Source organism: Eschrichtius robustus, chromosome 11 (assembly GCF_028021215.1).
Source record: "Eschrichtius robustus isolate mEscRob2 chromosome 11, mEscRob2.pri, whole genome shotgun sequence".
Classification (NCBI taxonomy): Eukaryota; Metazoa; Chordata; class Mammalia; order Artiodactyla; family Eschrichtiidae; genus Eschrichtius; species Eschrichtius robustus.
In genome coordinates this window covers 67470518-67495324 of record NC_090834.1, presented here as the reverse complement: position 1 = coordinate 67495324, position 24807 = coordinate 67470518, and the positions used below count along the sequence as shown (strand labels likewise).

Sequence of the window (24807 nt, the reverse complement as noted above, 5' to 3'; positions counted from 1 at the left end):
GCCACCGCCCGCCGCGCTGTCACCTGACAGCGGCAGGCCCCGCCCCCGACAGGCCCCGCCCACTCGGCGCCCGCGGCGGACCGCGCTGTGCAGCGGGAGCGCTGGGTCGGGTGGTCCGCCTCTCCCTGCCTGTGGGGACGCCCGGCCGTCTTTCCCGGCTAGAACGGCAAGCGCCACCACGCATCCGCCTAGTGCTCCCAAGACCAGCTCGGGCCATTTTCGGTGCTCGCATGCTCCCCAAACAAGAGCCCCTATCCCGAGAAAAAATATGAGAGGCCGGCGTCCCACAGTGAGAAATGGAGCCCTGCTCCTGACCCGGGGACGGGGTTACTGTCTGAGGAGGCCAGACAAGGTCCCCAAAAGTCCCCGGTCAGGGGCTCAAATGCTGGCACAGTACCTAGTGGGAGAGGAGGGGGAGGGGAAGCAGGGAAGGGCCTCGAGGGAAGTTGGTTCATGCATTTCCCAAACATCTCTTGATGCCTACTGTGTAGTGGTCTCCGGGGGCAAAGAGTCGAGGTTTAAGGTGGGTTTAGAAATCAGAGGGTCAGGCAAACTGTTCTAACTCTCAGCTGTTGAGGGACAGTTCACAATTTAGGAAGGGTTTGATGTGGGTAATGCTGCTGTTTCCTGATGTTTCTGTGCTTGCATAATAGGAGATCTGGAAAGACCCCAGCAAATCACTCCACCCATCTTACTAATCAGACTGGGTGGACCATTTAAAAGAACCTATCTATGCCCGGAAGAGCGTCCTCCACATTGTAGATGTTCATTTGATATCTGTTAACAATGATCACTTGACCTCTTTGGGCTTCAAATGTTCCACGTATGAAATGAGCATGGTTGCTCCAGATGTTCTGGAAGGGTTCTCCTAGTGCTCGCATCCTAAGATAATAAATATTGCTGGCTGACTCCAGTCTGATTAAGTCACCAGGCACGGTGCCTTGCATCTCCAATCCAAGACCAAATCTGGATAAAATGGAGAGAAAAACAAATACCAAGAGTTTTCAAAGGGAAACGGTTCTCAGATGAAGTTTGGTTTTGCTTTCCTCTTTTATGTTCCTAAATGCACATATATGAACTTTATTAAAAGGAAAAGGGCATCATAAGGAAGGGGGATTTGGAAAGAGCAGAAAAGGAAGGAGCAGCTTCAGTGAGCTTCAGGCCACAGGGAACTTGGTGGGGCAGAGGAAAGGATGGCCCAGTTGAAGGGAAGGGGCAAAAGCAGAGGGACTATCAGTCTCTCAGTGTGAGGGCCCTAGAGGCCCCACTTCTCCATTTGTCAGGACTTTTCTTGCTCTGCCAGAATCCAGTCTCTATCAATGATCTTCCCCAACTCCAGCTCAAGTCTGCCAGTCAACAAAAACACATGATTTAACCTCTAATTTCTTCATGCCAACTCAGCTTTCCCTAGGTAGTGACAAAAAAGAAACCCTCCTAATTCTCAAGGTTCAGATTAACCACTAGATGACACTCCTTCTCTCTCTGTATCTGGAAGCACCAAAAAGATATTTCAAAGCTTTTCTGGGGCGGGGGGGGGGGGCGGGGGGGGGGGGATCACATGACCAGTACATTCTGAACTTTCAAATTCCTACTTCTTGGACTTCCCTGGTGGTGCAGTGGTTAAGAATCTGCCTGCCAATGCAGGGGACACGGGTTCGAGCCCTGGTCTGGGAGGATCCCACATGCTGCAGAGCGACTAAGCCCGTGTGCCACAACTACTGAGCCTGCACTCTAAAGCCCGCAAGCCACAGCTACTGAGCCCACGTGCCACAACTACTGAAGCCCGCATGCCTAGAGTCTGTGCTCTGCAACAAGAGAAGCCACCGCAATAAGAAACCCGCGCACCGCACTGAAGAGTAGCCCTTGCTCGCCTCAACTAGAGAAACGCCCGTGCACAGCAACAAAGACCCAACGCAGCCAAAAATAAATAAATAAATAAATGTATATTAAAAAAAAAAAAAATTCCTACTTCTTCCACAATCCCCACTCTCATAATCTGAACAAATTTTAAAGCAAAATGATGTCATGGAAGGAGCTGTGCTTTGGAACCTAACAGATTATATTAATTATCTACTGCTGTGTAATCAACTAACCCAAAATTTAGCAGCTTAAAACAATAATAAACATTATCTCATATTTTCTATGGGTCCAGAATTTAAAGGCCATTTAGCCATATAGTTCTGGCTTGAGGTCTCCTGAGAGGTTTCAGTCAGGATATGGGACTGTAGTCATCTGAAGGGGAGGCTGGTGCTGTAGAAATTACTTGTACCATGGCTCACCCACGTGGACTTGTTCACAAAAGGCCTCAGTTCCTCCCTGTATGGGTCCACCTACAGGCTACTTGAGTGTCCTTACAACATGTCAGCTGGCTTTTCCCAGAGCAGGTGGTCCAAGAAAGAGAAAGGTGGAAGCTGCAATGTCTTTTATGATCCTGCCTCAAAAGTCACTTATCATCATTTCTGCAATACTCTACTGATTACTCAGGTCAGACCTATTTAAGGTGGGAGGGGAAATACAAAAGAGCATGAGTATCAGAAGGCAAGAACCACTGGGACCCATCTTGGAAGCTGGCTACCACACAGATGTAGGGCAGAATCCAGACTCCACCATTTGCTTACCTATGAGTAAATATGAGTCTTCATTTCTTTATATGTAAAGTGGGAAGGCTAATATTTATCTTGCAAAACTGTGATGATGAGGCTTAAATGAGATACTAGTACATATGAGACACAGCATCCTGGTACCAGGCAACTGTTGATATTTGGCTCATGTGGTGGTTTTGTGCTGTGTCAATTTAACTAAACTGAAATTTAGTCCCCCAAATTTCCCTTCCCAGTCTGGTTCCAAGATAGGATTGGTCACAAGAGAAATTTGTGTAAGATTTGAAAGGAGCAAGTGAAGCAGCAGCCCTTGTGCTCTGAAGATGCCAGGTACCAGCTGCAGATTGTAAACTTGTTACTGACCTGCTGGCACATTGTTGGTGCAGAGCAGCAACTGGTCCCCAGCTCCTCCAGCTCCCACCATATCTCCTATTTCAGCTTCTCCAAGCCTCTGGGGCAAGGCACACAAGTAGTTCTGTGGTAAATGCATCAACTTCTCCTGCAGACCACCTGCATCAGCAGCATGAGAGATAGCTATGGGTTCCGTTTTGTCCTCATAGGTTCCAGTTTGTCCTTGTGGATTCTAGTTTGCCCTCACTCTCCCCCAGTTCAATCCAAGCTGTCTTCCTGACTGCTAGCCCTGATGACCTATCAGTTTCAGGCCATTTCCGGATGCAGAGGCTACAACCTTCCATAGAATTCTTCACCAGCTTTCCTTTGTGATCCCTGGTTAGTTTCCTTTGATCCTCCAGCCATCTCCTTCCAGACTTTTTCTCCTCCAGCTTTTCCTACAATTGTGCTGTATTTAATCCCTGTGATAAATCCTGTATTCCTTAGTGGTGCTGCTTCCCTGACCAGCCCCTAACTGATATTGAAATTTGTGAAGTTAGATACTGTTAACAAAAAGCATGTGTTACTGGCTTTGGGCAGGGGGGTGGCAGAAGCTAAAAGGATCTCAAGTGAAGGTTTGAAAGACAGTGAGGAAATTGTTGTTGAAAGTTGCTGCTTTCAGTTGAATTGTCTCTCCCCAAAATTCATATGTTTAAGTCTTAATCTCCAGTGTCTCAGATGAAGTTTTACAGAGGTAATCCAGTTAAAATGAGGTCATTAGGGTGGGCCCTAATCCAATATGACTGGTATCCTTATAAAAAGAGGAAATTTGGACACACACGGGAAGAATGACATGTGAACATGAAGACAGAAATCAGGGTGATGGGTCTACAAGCCAAGGAACACCAGAGATAGCCAGCAAATCACCAGAAGCTAGGAGACAAGCATGGAAAAGATTCCTCCTCATAGCTTTTTGAAGGGACAAACCCTGCTGGTAGCTTGATCTTGTATTTCTAGCTTCCAGAACTGTGAGACAATAAATTTCTGTTGTTCAAGCCACCAGTTTGTGGCATGTTATCATGGCACCCCTAGCAAACTAATAGAGTTGGACAAAATGTTATAGCTGGTGAAAAGTTTGGCAACACTGTTGCCTGAGATAATGTAAAATCTAGGAAGAGTATCTAATGAAAACTAGTAAAGATACTTAATGATCTTGTGGATCTGGCTAAGGAGATTTCCAATCATAACATTGAAATTGCCAACTGGCTTCTACTATTTCTCTAAGACAGAATACAAAAAGGGAGTTGAACTAAGTTTGAATTGTTCAATTTTCAAGTAGAATCTAGAGGGACTGTAAAGGAGCCAAGATATGCTGGTTTCAAAAATAAAATTCTTCCTAATCCCCAGTCTCTCCTGGTAACTGACAAGGAGCACTAGGCCTGCCAGTGAGCTCTATCGAGCTCTCATCTTATCTTGGCCAAAGGCCTGTGGCGAAGAAAAAAATCAACTCATAGTCAATCTAAGAAAGAAATGGAAGATTTTATTCAAGCCAACCTGAGGATTATAATGCAGGAAGCAGTCTCTCAGAAAGCTCTGAGGACTGTTCTGCCTGTTAGAGGTCAAAGCACAGGTATATAAGTTTTTGAGACAAAGGGTTCTACATCAAAAGACATACTGACAGCGGACACAATCAGATCTGCAAATACGAAGTGGGTCATCATGACCCCTTATAAGATTAAGAAGGAAAACATTCTCCTAGGGCTTCCCTGGTGGTGCAGTGGTTAAGAATCCGCCTGCCAATGCAGAGGACATGGGTTCCAGCTCTGGTCCGAGAAGATCTCACATGCCGCGGAGCAACTAAGCCCGTGCGCCACAACTACTGAGCCTGCGCTCTAGAGCCCGCGAACCACAACTGCTGAGCCCATGTGCCACAACTACTGAAGCCCGCGCACCTAGAGCCCGTACTCCACAATGAGAAGCCACCGCAATGAGAAGCCCGCACACCGCAACGAAGAGTAGCCCCCGCTCACCACAATTAGAGAAAGCCTGCGCACAGCAACGAAGACCCAATGCAGCCAAAAATAAATAAAATAAATTTAAAAAAAAAATTCTCCTAAGGAGGTCTGGGTAATGCAGATGCACAACACACACTAAAGGGGAAGGAAGAGGCCCAAACAGGCGGAGAAAATTTTTAAATAAAATATGAATTTTATCCCATCACTGAAATGCCCTGTAATCAGTGGGCACAATCTGGCAACAAGAAGCAGAAATGCTGAGCAACTGTGCCTGAAGCCGGCAGATGTGGGAGTGGTGTCCGGCCCCTGGCCACTCAGCGGCTGATAGCATCTTTGTGACTGCCATTACCCCAAAGCTTTCCTGAGAGGAAGCTTCTGGTTCCATGGGAAGTTTCATAAACCAAAGCCAGGATTTAAGTTCTCAGAACCAGGACAAATTGCAGTCTCCTCAACTGGTGAAAACAGCTCTCTCCGCCTCATGGGGTTATTGTGAGGATCAAATAAAATAACAGCTGTGAAAGCATGTCATAGTCACTAAAGCCCATCCAAATGGGAGGGGCAATCATGAAAAACAGGAAGGAGGAGAATAATGGAACTCTGATGCCAACAAGGACAAAACCCTCTGAGGCCTTAGGGTTGGGTGGTTTGCTCAAGGTGCAAAAGCAGCAAAATCTGATCTTGTAACTGTAAGAATTGTGTGACAGGGTTAACTCTGAAAGCCTCCTCCAACATCACTAGCTGGAGTTTAGGCTGAACCCCATGTTCCAATGAAAATCCTGATTTAATCATCTGTCACTGAGAGCCTCATGGAATGCATGAAAACTCCATGTCAGCCTGACCCATTAAGAATAGGGATGAGGGTAGAGTTAGGAGAAGCTTCTCAGATGTGGAGATTGAGTCTTTTTTTTTTCAATTTATTGAAGTATAGTTGATTTACAATGCTGTGCCAATCTCTGCTGTACAGCAAAGTGACTCAGTTATACACATATATACATTCTTTTTTTATATTGTTTTCCATTATGGTCTATTACAGGATATTGAATATAGTTCCCTGTGCTATGTGATAGGACCTTGTTTATCCATTCTAAATGTAACAGTTTGCATCTACCAGCCCCAAACTCCCAGTCCATCCCTCTCCCTCCCCCCTACCTCCTCCCCCTTGGCAACCACAAGTTTGTTCTCCATGTCTGTGAGTCTGTTTCTGTTTTGTAGATAGGTTCATTTGTGCCATATTTTAGATTCCACATGTAAGTGATATCATATGGTATTTGTCTTTCTCTTTCTGACTTACTTCACTTAGTATGATAATCTCTAGTTGCATCCATGTTGCTGCAAATGGCATTATTTCATTCTTTTTTATGGCTGAGTATTCCACTGTATATATGTACCACATCTTCTTTACCCATTCATCTGTTGATGGACATTTAGCTTGTTTCCTTGTTTTGGCTATTGTGAATAGTGCTGCTGTGAACATAGTGGTGTATGTATCTTTTGAATTACAGTTTTGTCTGGGTATATTCCCAGGAGTGGGATTGCTGGATCATATGGTAATTTTATTTTTAGTTTTCTGAGGAACCTCCATACTGTTTTCCATAGTGGCTGTACCAACTTACATTCCCACCAACAGTGTAGGAGGGTTCCCTTTTCTCCACACCCTCTCCAGCATTTGTTATTTGTAGACTTTTTAATGATGGCCATTCTGACCGGTGTGAGGTGATACCTCATGGTAGTTTTGATTTGCATTTCTCTAATACTTAATGATGTTGAGCATCTTTTAATGTGCCTACTGGCCGTCTGTATGTCTCCTTTGGAGAAATGTCTATTAAGGTCTTCTGCCCATTTTTCCATTGGGTTGTTTGTTTTTTTGTTGTTGAGTTGTATGAGCTGTTTGTATATTTCAGAGATTAAGCCCTTGTTAGACATGGAGATTGAGTCTTGAGAATTAGTGAAAGTTCACAGATAGCTGTACAAGAGAAGGAAGGACATTCCAGAAAGAAAGAGGTAGCTAGCTGCATGCACAGAAGTACGAAAGAAAAAAAAAAAAAAAAGAATGGTGCTTTGGCTATGTGATATCGTGATTTATAATAAATACATTTGCTCTTTGTCCCATTTCTGGCACAGAGCTCCTAAAACCCTTAGAATTTCCTAAGTGTTGAGAGCCATAATAGTGTCGTTTGTTATGTTAATGAGGTGAATTTTGGAAAGAACCTAAGGATAAGGGCTGACTGCCAGAGGAACCAACCATTTGATTAGAGGGTTGGAACCTTCACTCCCACCCCTTTTGACCTCTGGGGACAGGAGAGGGGTTAGAGATTGAGTTCAATCACCAGTGGCCAATGACTTAATCAATTGTTCCTATGTAATGGAGCTTCCATAAAAACCCAAAAGGAGGGACTTCCCTGGTGGTCCAGTGGTTAAGAATCCTCCTTCCAATGCAGGGGACGTGGGTTGGATCCCTGGTCGGGGAACTAAGATCCCACATGCCGCAGGGCAACTAAGCCCGCGCACTCTAGAGCCCGCGTGCCACAACTACTGAGCCCGTGTGCTCTGGAGCCTATGCGCCACAACTAGAGAGCCCATGTGCTGCAACTACTGAGCCCGCGTGCTCTGGAGCCCACGCGCTGCAACTACTGAGCCCACTTACCACAACTAGAGAGAAGCCCACGCACCACAACGAAGAGCCCGCGCGGTGCAACAAAAGATCCCACATGCCGCAACTAAGATCCCACATGCCACAACTAAGACCTGATGCAGCCAAATAAATAAAAACACAAAAACCAACAGACACAGGATTTGGAGAGCTTCCTGGTTGGTGAACCAGAACACATCCACATGCAGGCCCCAAACTCCACAGAAACAGAAGTTCCTGTTTTCGGAAACTCACCCTGTGTATCTCTTCATCTGTTCATTCGTATCCTTTAATAACTTCTGTGATAAACCAGTAATCTAATAAGTAAACTGGTTTCCTGACTTCTGTGAGCCATTCTAGCAAATCAATCAAATCCCCAAGGAGGGGGTCGTGGGAACCTCTGATATAGAGCCAGTGGGTCAGAAGCACAGGTAACAACTTGGACTTGGAATTGGCATCTGAAGTCATGTGAGTCTTGTGGGTCTGAGCCTTTAACCTATGAGATGTGATGCTATCTCCAGGTAGATAGTGTTGGAATTGACACCACCTGGTGTTGGAGGATTGCTTGGTGTAGGGAAAACACTCACACATCAGAATTGAAATCAGCATCTTGAAGAGATATCTACACTCTCATGTTCAATGCAGAATTATTCACAGCAGCCAAGATACGAAAACAACCTAAATGTCCATTGATGGGGAGTGGATAAAGAATGTGGCATATACCTATATATACATATACAATGGAATATTATTCAGCCATTACAAAGAAGGAAATCTTGACATTTGCAATAACATGGGTGAACCTGGAGGACATTATGATAAGTGAAATAAGCCAGACACAGAAAGCCAAATACTGCATGATCTCACTTGTATGTGACTCTAACATACTCAAACTCATAGACTGTAAGAGGCGAATGATAGTTGCCAGGGGCTGGGGGGAGGGAGAAGTAGGGAAATGTTGATCAAGGGCACAAAGTTTCAGTTTTACAAGATGAATAAGTTCTGGAGATCTGATGTACAGAAATGTGAATATAGTTAACAATACTGTAGTGTATACTTGAAATTTGCTAAGAGGGTAGATCTTAAGAGTTCTTACCACCAAAAAAAAAAAAAAAAAAAACGGTAACTGGTTAACTATGTGAGGTGATGGATATGTTAATTAGCTTGACTGGAGGAATTATTTCACAATGTATACATATATCAAAACATCAAGTCAGGGCTTCCCTGGTGGTGCAGTGGTTAAGAATCCGCCTGCCAATGCAGGAGACACGGGTTTGAGCCCTGGTCTGGGAAGATCCCACATGCCGCAAACCAACTAAGCCCGTGCGCCACAACTACTGAGCCTGCGCTCTAGAACCCGTGAGCCACAACTACTGAAGCCTCTGCTCCTACAGCCCATGCTCCGCAACAAGAGAAGCCACCACAATGAGAAACCCGTGTACCACAACGAAGAGTAGCCCCCGCTCACCGCAACTAGAGAAAGCCCACGCGCAGCAACAAAGACCCAACACAGCCAAAAATAAAATAAAATAAATAAATTTATTAAAAAAAATTCAAGTCATATACCTTAAACATATACTATTTTTATTGGTCAATTATACCTCAATAAAAATGGAGGGAAAATAAGCAATGTCAAAAAGAAAAAAAAACTTCCATTCTTCACTCTCTTCCTTTCTTCCTCAGTGCCTTCCTTCCTTTCCTTCTTTCTTTTTTCCTTCCACAAATAAGTGTTGAGCATCTTCTCTGTATCAGGTATTGTGCCAGGCACTGGGAGTCCAACAATGAACATGCAGGTTGGCCCTTCCCCTCACGGACTTAGAGTTGGGTGGAGGTCCTGTCCTTTCTGCTGATGACTTGAGGAGGCCATGCCATGTGGGTGCTGCTGAGTTTACCACTCCTGGACTGTTCAGGGTCCTCAGAATAGCTTCCTGCTCCTTCTCATATTTCCAATCTTTCCCCATCTCTCCCATCATCTAACCTTTGATACATTAGTAGAATCATCAGAAGATTATACTTCCCAGGAAACAAAGGATGGAAACTTTAGAGTCAGCTTTCTTTCTTTATGATATTTGATTGATGCACCATCTTGTAACATGTTATCAGATCCCCTGTTTACCTGGTTATTGTGTGACCATCAGGTTAATCCTATTTTCCTGTTCTTAGTACAATTTCTGCTTTTTACATAATTCTTTGGCTTACTTTTGTTCCCTGTATACATTTGTCCCTCATTACACTGAGAGAAATATATACTTATACTTTATACTGTTGGGGAAGTGGAAATTTCCCCTTTACCCCTCTTGAGTTCCTGTGGGACTAATAATAAAACTGACACAAAATAAATTAACAGGAGAAAAAGAAACAAATTTTAATTCATGCACTGGAGGTGCCATAGAAATGAGACTTAAGAAGTGGCCAAAGCAGGCAACTTTTATACTTTTTAGACAAAAAAAACAAAACAAAACAAAACAATAAATTTGTGAAGAGGTGACAGAACAAAGAAACTTATGTGTTGGCTGCTCAATTAGTGAAGAATCTAAACAGAGTTGGGCTTGGGGGAGTACATTAAAGAAGTAACAAGGTTTGTCTATACAGGCTTCCTGGCCTGACTTCCTTACCGCTAGTAATAAGGGTCCCTTCTACCTCCAGATGCAGAGAGGGCACCTTTCATGTGAGAGACTGATTTCCTGCTTTCAGGGAGACCGAGGGGAGAGTCAGAGTGTCCCTCTTATGTTGGCCGTTTCTTAAGTAACTTTAATTCAAAATAATCTATATGCCATTGAGGCACATTTTGGGGTGGCCTGCCCTGAGCCCCAGAAATACACAAAATGTATTTACCAGAAGAAACAAAGTGGCCAAAAATAGTAACACCTACTTTGAAAATTAATAAGAATTTAAATATATTTTATTATATTTAGCCTCATTTTGTGTTTTTTGTTTGTTTTTTTGTTTTTTGGCTGTGTTGGGTTTTTGTTGCTGAGCACGGGCTTTCTCTAGTTGCAGCGAGCGGGGACTACTTGTCATTGAGGTGCACAGGCTTCTCATTGTGGTGGCTTCTCTTGTTGCGGAGCACGGGTTCTAGGTGCAAGGGCTTCAGTAGTTGTGGCGTGCAGGTTCAGTAGTTGCAGCACGCAGGCTCTAGGTCGCGCAGCCTTCAGTAGTTGTGGCATGCAGTCTCAGTAGTTGTGGCTCGCAGGCTCTAGGGTGTGGCTCGTGGTGCACGGGCTTAGTTGCTCCGCGGTATGTGGGATCTTCCCAGACCAGGGATTGAACCTGGGTCCCCTGCATTGGCAGGCGGATTCTTAACCACTGCGCCACCAGGGAAGTCCCGTTTGGTGTTATAATTACCTTTTTATATGCCTCTTTAAAACTTTTCACTTTGAATCATAGACTTTAGAAATGTTATAATTAACTGTAATTATTATTCTTTTTTGATGCTCAAAAGAATCACAACACGACCGCTGAGAACCCTGTTATATTGGCTTCAATGTCCAATCAGCACTATTTCAAATATTTTTGGAAGCATCTTTTTCTCAGATGTTACAGGCTCCTCCTTGTCTTTTCCTGTTCCAAGACATGGAATTGGCTATGCTTTTAAAAGTCTTGGCCTTTTTTAAGGAGCATAGTAGAATCCAAAATCTGGATGTTGGGTGTGCAAATCAATTTGGTAGTGAGTAAAGTTGTTTCCAGGTGACAAACCTGACGAATATCTTTCTTTCTAAGTCCACATCAGTTTGCATTAAATCTTTCCACTTTTATCCAACTCTTAATTATCCTAATGTAAAAATATAGTTATTTAATATACCTTCTGCTTCCTTAATTTTTAACCCCACACCAAATCTATGATTATAATCTCTTCTCTTTTATAATCTTTATTTGAATCATCTATCACCATTCAGAAGTCTCTTCATTGATGCAAATTTGTTTGCATTCTTTTTTTGGTCCAAAATAAATTTAGTGCTCAGCTGTAAGAAAGATTTTCTTAGCTGTTAACATCTATACCTTGGCTATTTATAAATGACCTGTGTTCTGTTTCAATTTTCTGTTTCTTCCCTTTTTGGGGAAGAATCTAGATATAAATATGAAACAAATGAACAGCTTAGTGTTGTAATCAAATAAAACTTGGTAACAAAGCAAATCTGATACATATTTCATGAGTTGTTATTGTGATAATAAGATAATTAAGCATGTATGGAAAAGTTTGCATAAATGGTGGTAAGTATACACCTGAAGATAGTATGTCAAAGGTTAGATGGTAGGAGAGGTAGGGGAAGATTGGAAATATGAGAAGGAGCAGGAAGCTATTCTGAGGACCCTGAACAGTCCTGGAATGGCGCTCAGCAGCACCCACATGCCATGGCCTCCTTGTCATCAGCAGAAAGGACAGGACCTCCACCCAATTCTAAGTCATGAAGGGACGGGCCTACCCGCATGTTCATTGTTGGACTCGAAGTGCCTGGCACAATACCTGATACAGAGAAGATGCTCAACACTTATTTGTGGAAGGAAGAAAGAAAGGAAGGAAGGCATGGAGGAAGAAAAGAAGGGAGTGAATGCTTAATATATAAGGCACGTTTATATTTCCAATCATTCCAAACAACTGTGTAAATACATAACAAAGGCAGTACAACCAATTATATAATACAAGCATACTTCAGAGATACTGTGGGTTCAGTTCCAGCCACCACAATAAAGCATATATTGCAATAAAGCGAGTCACATGAATTTTTCGGTTTCCCAGTGCGTAGAAAAGTTATGTTCACACTATATTTAGTCTATTAAGTGTGCAATAATAGCATTGTCTAAAAAACCAATGTACCTACCTTCATTACAAAATAGTTTATTGCTAAAAAATGCTAACCATCACCTGAACCTTCAGTGAGTCATAATTTTTATGCAATAGTAATATCAAAGATCACTGTCCACAGCTTACCATAAAAAATATAATAAGAATGAAAAAGTTTGAAATATTGGGAGAATTATTGAAACGTGACACAGAGATGTGAAGTGAGCAAATGCTGTGGGGAAAATGGTGCTGATAGACTTGTTCAACATAAGGTCGCCACAAACCTTCAATTTATAAAAAGCACAGTATCTGTGAAGTGCAATAAGCAAAGCACAATAAAATGAGGTATGCCTGTACTAACTAAGCAAAACTATAAAATACATAATTTCAGGAAATCCCCCATGAAAGGTATAGGCATGACAAATGCCACTGATGGAGCAAGTTAAGTGTAATGATTAAAAGGGACCCAGCCTCCACAGGGAGTATGATTCCATTTGTATGAAACGTCCAGAATAGGCAAATCCATAGAGACAGAAATTAGATTGATGGTTGCCTGGGGCTTAGAGGAGGGGGGAAATGGGGAGTCACTCCTAATGGGTTTCCCATTGGAATGATGAAAATGCTCTAAAATTGATTGGGTGATGGTGGCATAACTCTATGAGTATACTAAAAGCTATTGAATTGTATACTTTAAATGGTGAATGGTATGGTATGTAAATTTTATCACAATAAAGCTGTTATAAAAGGGGGGAGGGCAGCCTGATGCATGCCAGCTCAAGTTTAGAAGGTGCCACCAAATCCCCTGCTCCAGCCAAGAATCAATTATAAATAACCCCAACCTACATAAATAACCTACAACCGTGGCCAGTATGAAATGGTATTATTTTAATTTGGGGTCTAGTAAAATCACTGTAACATAGAAAAGTATCAAAATAAATATTACTTCTACAAATAAGTATAGAAGTAATGAAAAAGAAATTAAATCCATGGTTTTAATATTTTGAAGTGAGACTTAAATGTGGTTATAGGCTTTGTGATTATTTTATTTTCGTGATTCTGTCTGCTATTTGGTGTGGTGGGATGTTCAGTGTTTGAGAAATCAGTCTTATTGGATTTGTGATTATAACTTGGATTGTTTAAGGGAATTTAAGTGATGAGGTGATCATTATCATGGACTTCTCAGCACTCATTTCACTCTAAGATAATTAGTAAAAGCCAACGGGTGGTCCCATTCTCCTTGCCAGTGATTGGTTTAGGAACAGGCATGTGACACAACTCTGGCCAATGAGATGGGAGTTAAAGTCCATGTGGGGCTTCTGAGAGAGGTTTCCACAGTCCCAAAAAAGGGAAATAAAAGTCCCACTTTCTCTGAATTGTTGTGTCTGGATATGATAATGTCATTGCTGCAGCCACACTGCTACAAGCCTGAGGCTTCTACCAGGACACAGAGAAGGGCAGAACCAAGAGAATCATAATAAAGTGGAGCTGCAGCCTGGGCCCACCATGCCCACAGCCCATCCCACCTCAGAGCTTCATGTCATGTGAGATAATACATTTCCTGATTGTTTAAGCCATTTTGAGTCAGGGCTTTCTTTTATTTTCACCCAAAAGAAACATTTTATAACGGGATTTAAATGTAAAACTGTAGTTTAAGAAACTTTTAAAAATGTATTAGTTTTAAAAATAAACAAATGGGACCTAATGAAACTTAAAAGCTTTTGCACAGCAAAGGAAACCATAAACAAGACGAAAAGACAACCCTCAGAATGGGAGAAAATATTTGCAAATGAAGCAACTGACAAAGGATTAATCTCCAAAAGTTACAAGCAGCTCATGCAGCTCAATATCAAAAAAACAAACAACCCAATCCAAAAATGGGCAGAAGACCTAAATAGACACTTCTCCAAAGAAGATACACAGATTGCCAACAAATACATGAAAGGATGCTCAACATCACTAATCATTAGAGAAATGCAAATCAAAACTACAATGAGGTATCACCTCACACCAGTCAGAATGGCCATCATCAAAAAATCTACAAACAATAAATGCTGGAGAAGGTGTGGAGAAAAGGAAACCCTCTTGCACTGTTGGTGGGAATGTAAATTGATACAGCCACTATGGAGAACAGTATGGAAGTTCCTTAAAATAGAACTACCATACGACCCAGCAATCCCAGTACTGAGGATATGCCCTGAGAAAACCATAATTCAAAAAGAGTCATGTACCACAATGTTCACTGCAGCTCTATTTACAATAGCCAGGACATGGAAGCAACCTAAGTGTCCATCGACAGATGAATGGATAATGAAGATGTGGCACATATATACAATGGAATATTACTCAGCCATAAAAAGAAACAAAATTGAGTTATTTGTAGTGAGGTGGATGGACCTAGAGTCTGTCATACAGAGTGAAGCAAGTCAGAAAAACAAATATCTTAGGCTAACACATATATATGGAATCTAAAAAAAAAAAAAAGTTCTTAAGAACCTAGGGGCAGGACAGGAATAAAGATGCAGACGTAGAGAATGGACTTGAGGGTACGGGGAGGGGGAAGGGTAAGCTGGGACGAAGTGAGAGCATGGCATGGACATATATGCACTACCAAATGTAAAATAGATAGCTAGTGGGAAGCAGCCGCATAGCACAGGGAGATCAGCTTGATGCTTTTTGACCACCTAGAGGGGTGGGATAGGGAGGGTGGGAGGGAGACGCAAGAGGGAGGAGATATGGGGATATATGTATATGTATAGCTGATTCACTTTGTTATACAGCAGAAACTAACACACCATTGTAAAGCAATTACACTCCAACAAAGATGTTAAAGAAAAAATAAAGTAAAATGAAACCCCCCCCAAAAAATTTATTAGTTTTGTTTATTAGGCATATAAATTGGATAAATTGAGCATCAGTTATACCGGAAGTTGTAGAGAATGTTCCTCTGCACAGACAGAAGCCCCCTGGACTTTGAACAACTAGAAATAGTGTGGTGAGGCAAATTTCAAACAGGGGTTCATGCCGTTGATCCTCATATGAGAACCTACTGGTAACATGACACGTGTCTTCAACTGTGGCATTGATTATAAACTCAGGGAAGACATAGCAAGAATCACAAACACTGACTTATGCTGGGATCACAACTGATTTCTGCTGGTATCTGTAGAAATTACAAACACTGGTTTCTGGTGTAGGAAGAGAGGTTAGAGTGTCCAAAGGAACAGATCACTAGCAGCTGTGCTATCAGTGACCAAAGGGGACTTCACAGGCCAGGGGCCCCCAGTTTAAATGCCTTCAAGGCCCAGGCAGGATCCGTGCATGAAGGAAAATGAGTGGGAATGAAGCAGTGGGAAACGGTGCTCCCGTCTACAGGGAGCACCTCCGCTCAGGCCCAGGTGATGCTGCTGTGAGGAAATGCAGCTTCAGTGTTGCCAGATCTTCCCTTTTTCAAGAGAAGCCAAAAAACTGGATCATGTGAATCTTGTGGAGTTTTAGATTAGGGCAACCAGTTCAACTAAAAGAACAAAAACGAAACAGCACACATCTACGGGCCGTCTGTGGTCCACAGGCAGCCAGTTTGCAGCTCAGCCCATAACTTTAGAGTACATCCAGAGGGTAGACATATGTGGAAGTCTGCAAACGTTTTCTTCCCACAGGAGCTTCTCAGACACTGAGATCTGGGGCTACATAGCTGAAAAGACGTGATTCATAGTAATAGCCCAGTAAGAAGGATTAGCTGCAAAATGCACACGCATAGTTAAACAAAATAATCTGTTCCATGGGGCTGGTTGGTGTCTTCTGCTTAAATCTCAAAGACAAAGACAATTTTTATTTCAATCCTTGTCAGAGCCAAGTTGCATATTTGTGATTAGCTACCAGCATGATCAGTCCTACTAAATTGCTTTGCTGTCTTCCCAGGCTTTATAAATTAGGATTACTCATTCATCTGTAACCAAAAAATTAAAAGAGAGGGAGAAAGGCTGAGACCACTGGGCCAAACGAGACATGAGTCCCAAGAGAGTCTTGTCACACCTCCCTGGAGCTTCCCAGCAAAGCCCAGCACAAGTTTCTGGTCTGCAGGGGTCACACAACAAATATTCCCTGGTTTCTTGAAGATAAGAGTAAACCCAAGGCCTGTGAATGCCTCTGACTCACAGAAAAATCTGCTCATTTTCATGGGTCTGTTTGTGTGTCATTTTTTAAAAATTGTGATATGACACACAGTAGCAGGAGGAACTTAGGCTAGATAGTAAGAACAATTTCCGGACTAACAGACTGTGAAATATTACAGCACATTACAAATGAGGAAGTGGAGGCTCCATCTCTGCAGGAGTTTTCCGCTAGGGTAAACGCCTGATTCTGTTGGTCAGATGCTATCACTGGCGAGGTGGGAAGGTGGCATTTGAATAATGTGTCCTCGCCAGCCCGCTCTTCACTCTTAACAAGAGCTGCTAGTTACAGAGGGTCAACCTGCTCACTGTCCTAGGTCCTTTATCTTATCAAATCCTCACAGAAACCCAGTAAGAAAAATTATCCCCATTTTACAGATGAGGACACTGAAACCTCAGAGAAATGAAATAACTTGCTCAAGTTCATCCTGTTAATAAATGGCAGAACTAGGATTAGAACTCACCTCTGTGTAGCTTCCAAGTCCAGGCCCTTTCTCTAAGGCTGTGCTGCTGCAGGTGCCTGGGCAGAACACCTGTGGCTACCTGTGGGGAAGGGAGACCAAACAGCAGGTTCAGGCAAGAAGAGTGTTACGCAAAACAGTTGTGAGAACACTGCTGAGGCCCGAAGAGGAAGCCAGTGTCAGGAACAGAGATAAAATGCCAACTGGGGAAGTGACAGAGACACGAAGGGGAGGTAAGGTCAAGGGATATCCTTCCAGAAATGAATCTGCACTGACTTGGACAGTCCAGGAAGTGAAGATAGAGAACAGGGAGTTCCTTTTAAGCAACACCCAGCCTGTGTTCTCAAGCCCACCAAGCAGAGGCTGGGTGCTGCTGACCCGCCCAGATCAGATTTTCCTTTGATGACTCCTCACCTCCTAACAGTACCCTTGGACAATTCTCATTCCCACTCCCCCGCCCATCAGCAATTTTCTTTGATATACAGGAGCTAAAACACTGTTTCCAACAATGACTGCAATTGAGTCAAGTGCTTATGTCCACGTTCACAATACCTATAATCATGTAACTTTCCTTCTCTAAAAAACTGTCCCTGTTGTTTCTGCCCTGTTAGGGCCCAGGTTTCTGGATTAGGATTATTGCTACCACAAAAGAGAGGGCAGGTTGAAAATCAGTGGGTCCCTACAGCCTCCATATATTTATATGTTAAGCCATATCGCCTTTCCTACTTAACACTTGTGGCTGAAGAGTTAGTGTTTTTATTGCAAAATCAGCCAAAAAAGCAGGTCCAGGCCAACTTTGGAGCAGCAGTCAGCTGTAGACTATTTCAAGAGGTGATTTGGGTCCTTCATCCTCTCTCTTTAAGAGTTCGTTTCCTAAACTCCAGTATGGCCCCAGTAGCTCCAGTCTCTGTGTTCAGATAGGAAATCTAAGGAAATGAATACAACTGCAGAGACACAGAACAGATTCACTGGGCTGGTCTTCCAGCTGCTCAACTAGATCTGATACCCAGTTCCCTTAATTAAACTCAAAACTTCCTGGACGCTCAGGCCTCAAGAAGCAGGAGGGAACCCCAAACCTGTTCTGCTGGTCAGTGTCTTTGGGAAATTCTTTCATTCAGTCTGTACTTTCCTGAAGCTCACCCTGCTAACAGTGAGGGCAGGAAGAGAAAAATAAACCAGAAATCAAATAAGTCAAAATATAAACAAACCAGAAGGACTTTTCTTTTCTCTGAATGGCCTTTGGTTGGCCATGTCAACAAATCAATGCAAGGACACACCTTCCTGAAAGTATTTCTCACGCTAACCCCCACCCACTACGAAAAAAGCTAGAGCTGACTTACCTATGACTGCAATGAAAGTGTAAAGTTCTCCCAGGCCTTCAAGAGTTTGGCCTAGGGATTAGCACAATTCTGGGGAATGCTTTGGAATTTAGGCTCATTCAGTTACTCCGTAATCAATTTTTGAGTACTTCCTATTTTCTGGGTGCTGAGTTAGAAGTGGTGAAATGCCCCAGAGATGACTAGGACACATACCCTGCTCCCTAACTGCTCAGGGTGCAGTAGGGGAGATAAAGCATGAACTTGATGACTGTAATCAAAGGAAGAAAGTGCTTCATGCCACAAGAGAGAGATAACCAAAGAATAATCATCATTTATATTTGAATGGGGCTTTCTGAGGTCAGTTTCCGTATATTATCTCGTTTGATCCTCGACATACTTGTGATGGACATCTGCCGTTATTCTCATTCAGCATCCTTTCCCCCTTCTGGTAAGTGTGCCCTAACTTCTCAGTGAAGAATCTCCAGCCACCCACTCTGATCCTGTGTGCTGCTGCCAGGGCTGCACCCAGGGTCTGAGGCAGAACAAGTCTCCTGGGCCGCAGCCAACCCAAGCATCAAGTTCTCCTGGCCATAGTGACCACCTCAGGGCTGGGAACATGACCCACTGAGAGCAATGAAAATCCAGTTGGTACTTCTTTCTTTCTTTTTTTTTGGCCACACTGCACAGTTTGCAGGATCTTAATTCCCTCGACCAGGGATCCAACTCGGGTCCTCGGCAGTGAAAGTGAAAGCGTGGAGTCCTAACCACTGGGCCTCCAGGGAATTCCCTAGTTGGGACTTCTGAGAAAGAGATTCTCAAGTTTGTCTGCTGGACTTGAAGCACGAAGACTGTGGGTTCTGGGAATGCTGCCAACCATCTTGCCACTCTTTGAACCTGAGCCTGAAGGTGACAGAGCGAAAAGCAGAACTGAAAGAAGGAAAGATACAGAGTCTTGATTATATCATTTGAGCTTTGACTTCACCCATGCCTGAAGCCATCTCTGCCCCTAGACTTTTCACCTATATAAATCAATATATGCTGTTTCGTCAGAAGCCAGTTTGGGTTGGGTTTTGTTGTCACTCAAAATCAAAAGAGCCAAAAGAAATTTTAACTCCATGGGGTAGATATTTCTATCTCTGTTTTATATAAGAAAAATTGAGGCTCAGAGAGGTAAAAGGAGATAGCTAAGGAGTAGCAGAACCAGGTCCTGATATCAATTCACAGATTCAGTCATTTATACCATAGCTGCCTCCCTCAGTGACAGAAATCCAGAGGAAACGCAGATAACTTTAGGCTGGAAAGATTAGCCAGTCTTTGTAGGAGCACCAGTTGAGCTGGACTTTGAAAGACAGGTTGGATTTGTCCTGAAGTGATGGCAAAAATATTCTGGGTAAAGGGTAATATGCAAGGTCGTGGATGTGAGAAATCTCAGGGGCATATGGAGAATAACAGGTACTTGGGTGTGTCAAAAGCATTGGGTGTGGGCTTTCCTGGTGTCACAGTGGTTAAGAATCTGCCTGCCAATGCAGGGGACACAGGTTCGAGCCCTGGTCCGGGAAGATCCCACATGCCGCGGAGCAACTAAGCCCGTGTGCCACAACTACTGAGCCTGCGCTCTAGAGCCCGCAAGCCACAACTACTGAAGCCCGCAAGCCACAGCTACTGAGCCCGTGCGCCTAGAGCCCATGCTCCGCAACAAGAGAAGCCACTGCAATGAGAAGCCCGTGCACCGCAAGGAAGAGTAGCCCCCGCTCGCCGCAACTAGAGAAAGCCTGCGCGCAGCAATGAAGACCCACCGTAGCCAAAAATAATAAATAAATAAAATAAATTTATATTTTAAAAAAAGCATTGAGTGTATAAGAGAGCATAACAGGAAATAGAGTTAGGAACATATATAGGATCAGAATGTTTGGGGAACAATCTATAAAAATATTGAATCACTATGCTGTACACCTGAAACTAATATAATTTTGTAAATGAACTACACTTCAATTTTAAAAAAAAGAACATTTGGGGAACTTGAACTTTATCCTGAAGGTCAGAAATTCCCAAACCCCACTGTATTAAACATTGGCTTCAATTGACCGAAACTCAATTTTCGCCAGCTTAGTTGTACTAGATCTTGTAGATGAGGTTTATTGACACAGGAAAGAAGACTCGAACCCAGTGAGGAGAAAGAGTCAAATTTTTGGCTTTGAGTTCCAAAACAGTGTCTTGAAACCAAGACAAGCTGACACAACTGAAGCAGGACTCACTGCTCACACAAAGAAAATGCTGGATAATTTTTTCTTAAGATGTATCTGAGATTGAAAACCACAAAGGGAAATTCCCAGGTGCCAGAAATCAAAAGGGAACCCAAAGCTAGCATGGTAAGCAGAATGCGAAGCTGAGACAGGATAGGTCTTAGGCATTAGGGATGGGATTTTAATGTTGCTGTGGCAGCAGAAGATGAGGCCTTGAGCCCTGACAAGGCCTGGAATTAGAATAAAAATCCTATCTACTCCCCACAGGAGGATAGAAAAACTCTGCTTACCAGCCTGGGGAAGGAGCAATAAAGTCTGCCATTGGCCTGGGCGACAGGCAGAAAAGGAATCACCAATGATAAATTAGAACCCCAAGCCTGTTCTGCACCAATGTGGGACCTGAATTCACATTATCCATCAGGTGCGGGTCACAAAATGTTGAGCAAAATACAAATAAATGCCTACCTAGACATCATGGTAAAACTGGAGAACATCAGATATAAGAAACGAAAATCTTAAAAGCAACCTATGGAAAAAGACAGACTACCTACAAAAGATGAACAGGCTTTAGCAGGCCATCATGAGCAACAATAAATGGCAGAAGACAAAGGAATATCTTAAAATAGCTGATCTACTGAGCTGCAAATGACAAAGAGAATGAGAATCATGAGACTGTTGGGTAGCCAAACAGAGAGCGATGTTTTAAGAACGGAGAAGTTATGACAAAAGCTGCCAAATAGTCAAGTACGATTAGGAGAGAGAAACATGCATTGGATTTGGCAACTTGAACAGCATCAGTGGCTTTTTTTTTTAAATTAATTAATTAATTTTTTTTTTATGGCTGTGTTGGGTCTTCGTTTCTGTGCAAGGGCTTTCTCTAGTTGTAGCAAGCGGGGGCCACTCTTCATCACAGTGCGCGGGCCTCTCATTATCGCGGCCTCCCTTATTGCGGAGCACAGGCTCCAGACGCGCAGGCTCAGTAATCGTGGCTCACGGGCCCAGCTGCTCCGCGGCATGTGGGATCTTCCCAGACCAGGGCTCGAACCCGTGTCCCCTTCATGGGCAGGCAGATTCCCAACCACTGCGCCACCAGGGAAGCCCCACATCAGTGGCTTTGACTTAGTGGTTTCAGTAGAGGGGTGGGGGGCAGAAAGCAGGTGTGAGGAGATTGAGGTCAACACAAGGAAGTGAGTTTTTATCTCCCAAAACCCCTTTACTTCAAACACATAGCCAGCCATGACATTTAAAATTATAAAAATGAATTTTAAAAAAGATATAGCTGGGACTTCCCTGGTGGCGCAGTGGTTACGAATCCGCCTACCAATGCAGGGGACACGGGTTCGAGCCCTGGTCTGGGAAGATCCCACATGCTGCGGAGCAACTAAGCCTGTGCGCCACAACTACTGAGCCTGCGCTCTAGAGCCTGAGAGCCACAGCTACTGAGCCCGTGCGCCTAGAGCCCGTGCTCTGCAACGAGAGAAGCCACCGCAATGAGAAGCCTGTGCACCGCAAGGAAGAGTAGCCCCCGCTTGACGTAACTAGAGAAAGCAACGAAGACCCAACACAGCCAAAAATAAATAAATAAATAGAAAGATATAGCTGGACCCTCACATATCTCCATGAGCCAGAAATGAAATAGAAACACAGTAAGATCAGTGGGGCCCATGTCTCAGGCTTGTGGGCTCCAAGTCTGGAAGCTGGACTTTGGCAGCTGGGTGGGCGTTCAGCTCCTGTGGTGGTAAAGTGCTCCCCTCAATGTGAGGGACTGAAACTCACGGCTTGATAGCAGAGGCTGATGTGGGTTCCACTGCTTGGGAAAAGAAGTTGAAGAAAACAGCTGTCAATCTAGGAACTCTGACTTTATTAGAGCCTGGGGAGGTGAGGACACCTTGTTACCAGGGATTGTCAAGTTGTCTACTGGCCCTTGACTAGATATGCCATATCCCTAATATCTGGGGCTGGAGGATCATAATCCACAGCCCTGGCTCTAGGTTGAGGTCCAGAGGGCCAGATGGTGGCATCCTGAGAAGGGATGAGAGGAAAGTCAGAAAGAGAGAGAAATCAAACAAAAACAAATCTTTTCTCACTCGAACCATAATTCCAAAACATATGAATGAAGCTACTTGGTGAGAAAGATGGCCTTTGAAATTAACCAGCAGATCAGAAATTTTCTCAAATTTCCACTGGAAATTTGTAAAAGAGTATAGGAAGACTTTAAAATAGGATGTTGAAAATGTTCAGAGATGAATGCACACCTTCCATTTCAAAAGGAAATTATTAAGCAAAAATAGACTGAAATGAAACAATATGAACCATAACCAATTAGAAATCCTTGAAATGAAAAATACCCTAATTGAAATCTAAAAGGCCGTAACAGGGAATCCCTGGAGGTCCAGTGGTTAGGACTTCACGCTTTCACTGCGGAGGGCCAGTTTCAATCCCTGGTCAAGGAACTAAGATCCCGCAAGCCACACAAGGTGGCCAAAAATAAAAAATAAAAAAAGGCCATAACGAGAGAAACTCTAGATTGAACACACTTGGAGAGTGAATTAGAGAATTGGAAGAGAGAACTCAGGAACTCACTCACAATATAACATGAGATAAACAGAAAGAAACAGTAGTTAAAATATGGAGAACAGATTAAAAGGTTTAAATATTTATATAATAGGAGTTCCAGAGAAATGAAAGAAATGGCAGAGAAAGCAATATTTGAAAAGTACTGGGTATGTTTTTTCCAGAATTGAAGGAAAAGCCTTAGGAATGAAAGAAATTAGACTCTGCCAAATTATTATTCAAGAGTATTAGGGGAGGTGAATCTCAGCATATAAAAATTAAGAAATTCTTACCACTCACAGGCTCTTCCTAATGAACAACTGGGTTTTGATTCTAACATGTACATTTGTTCACATTTTAACATCTCTGAAATCATGACGCATATTACAATCAATTGGCAACTTTTAGTTTTAGTTTTGTTTTCCCTTTTTAAAAATAAGTCTAAAAAAAAAAAAAAATTAGTCTAGGGCTTCCCTGGTGGTGCAGTGGTTCAGGATCCACCTACCAATGCAGGGGACACAGGTTCGAGCCCTGGCCCGGGAAGATCCCACATGCCGTGGAGCAACTAAGCCCGTGCGCCACAACTACTGAGCCTGCTCTCTAGATCCTGAGAGCCACAACTACTGAGCCCACGTGCTGCAACTACTGAAGCCCGTGCGCCTAGAGCCTGTACTCTGCAACAAAGAGAAGCCATCGCAATGTGAAGCCCACGCACCACAAGGAAGAGTAGCCCCCACTCGCCACAACTAGAGCAAGCCTGCGCGCAGCAACAAAGACCCAGCACAGCCAAAAATAAATTAACTAATTAAAAAAAATTTTTTTTAAGTCTAGATTTTTGTTTGCTTAGTTTTCTATGTCCTTATCCTAATGCATCTTCAAATGTTCCATCAGCTGTGTATATCTCCTCTCAAGTATACTTCTTCCCTTTAGGCACGCTATCTATCCCATCTCCTTGAAATCTCCTCTGGAGCCTTCTGACTTGTTCCAGCGGAAGCTGGTTGTCCTCTAAGCTAGCAGGATCATCATCATCTTGGATTCCCCAGTCACCATCATTTTGGGGATTTCCTTCACCTCTCTCTCATGATGAAGACCTGGTCCTCTAGTTCCCATTCTTTCTTCCTTTTGGTTTAACTCCTTGCTTTACTGGAGCAAATTCTCCTGTTGTGTCCCAAAATTGCATTGGAAGTAACATTTTTTGAGATTTTGCATGTCTGAAAATACTTGATAGCTTGGTAGGGTTTGAATTCTAAGTTGAAAATTATTTTTTCTCAGTATTTTGAAGGCATTTTTCCATTGCCTCCTAGCTTTCCATAAGAAAGGTGAGAATTCAGATGCCTTCTGATCTCTGAGGCTTTGTAGAAAACAGTTCTTTCTCTCTGAAAGGTTTTAGGAAGACCTCCTTGTCCACACTGTTCTGAAATTTCTCCATGGAGTACGGATTTTTATTCACCCTGCTAGACTTTTAGTGGACCCTTTCATACTTTATGATGGGACCTTCATTCCAGCTCCAAGTCTTACCAAGTCCAAAGCCTCATCTCCTGTTGCTGTAACAACATTAAATCCCATCCTTAGTGCCTGAGACCTACCTTGTCCCAGCTTCTAATTCTGCTCATCATACTAGCTTTGGGCTCCTTTTTGGTTTCTGCCTCCTGGAAATTTCCCTTTCTTGCTTTTAATCTGCCTTGGTGATATCATCCTGTCTCAT

The 24807-nt window shown here is 43.2% G+C and overlaps 1 long non-coding RNA gene across 1 annotated transcript in view; it reads right to left on the bottom strand.

The window, feature by feature from the left end:
- Nucleotides 1–16991: 16991 nt before the first annotated feature.
- The window catches only part of LOC137772031 (uncharacterized), a 38728-nt gene continuing 30912 nt past the window's right edge, over nucleotides 16992–24807 (bottom strand). The window contains exon 3 of the long non-coding RNA XR_011075449.1: nucleotides 16992–17069. This is a non-coding gene — a long non-coding RNA (uncharacterized lncRNA). The remainder of the gene's footprint in view (nucleotides 17070–24807) is intronic.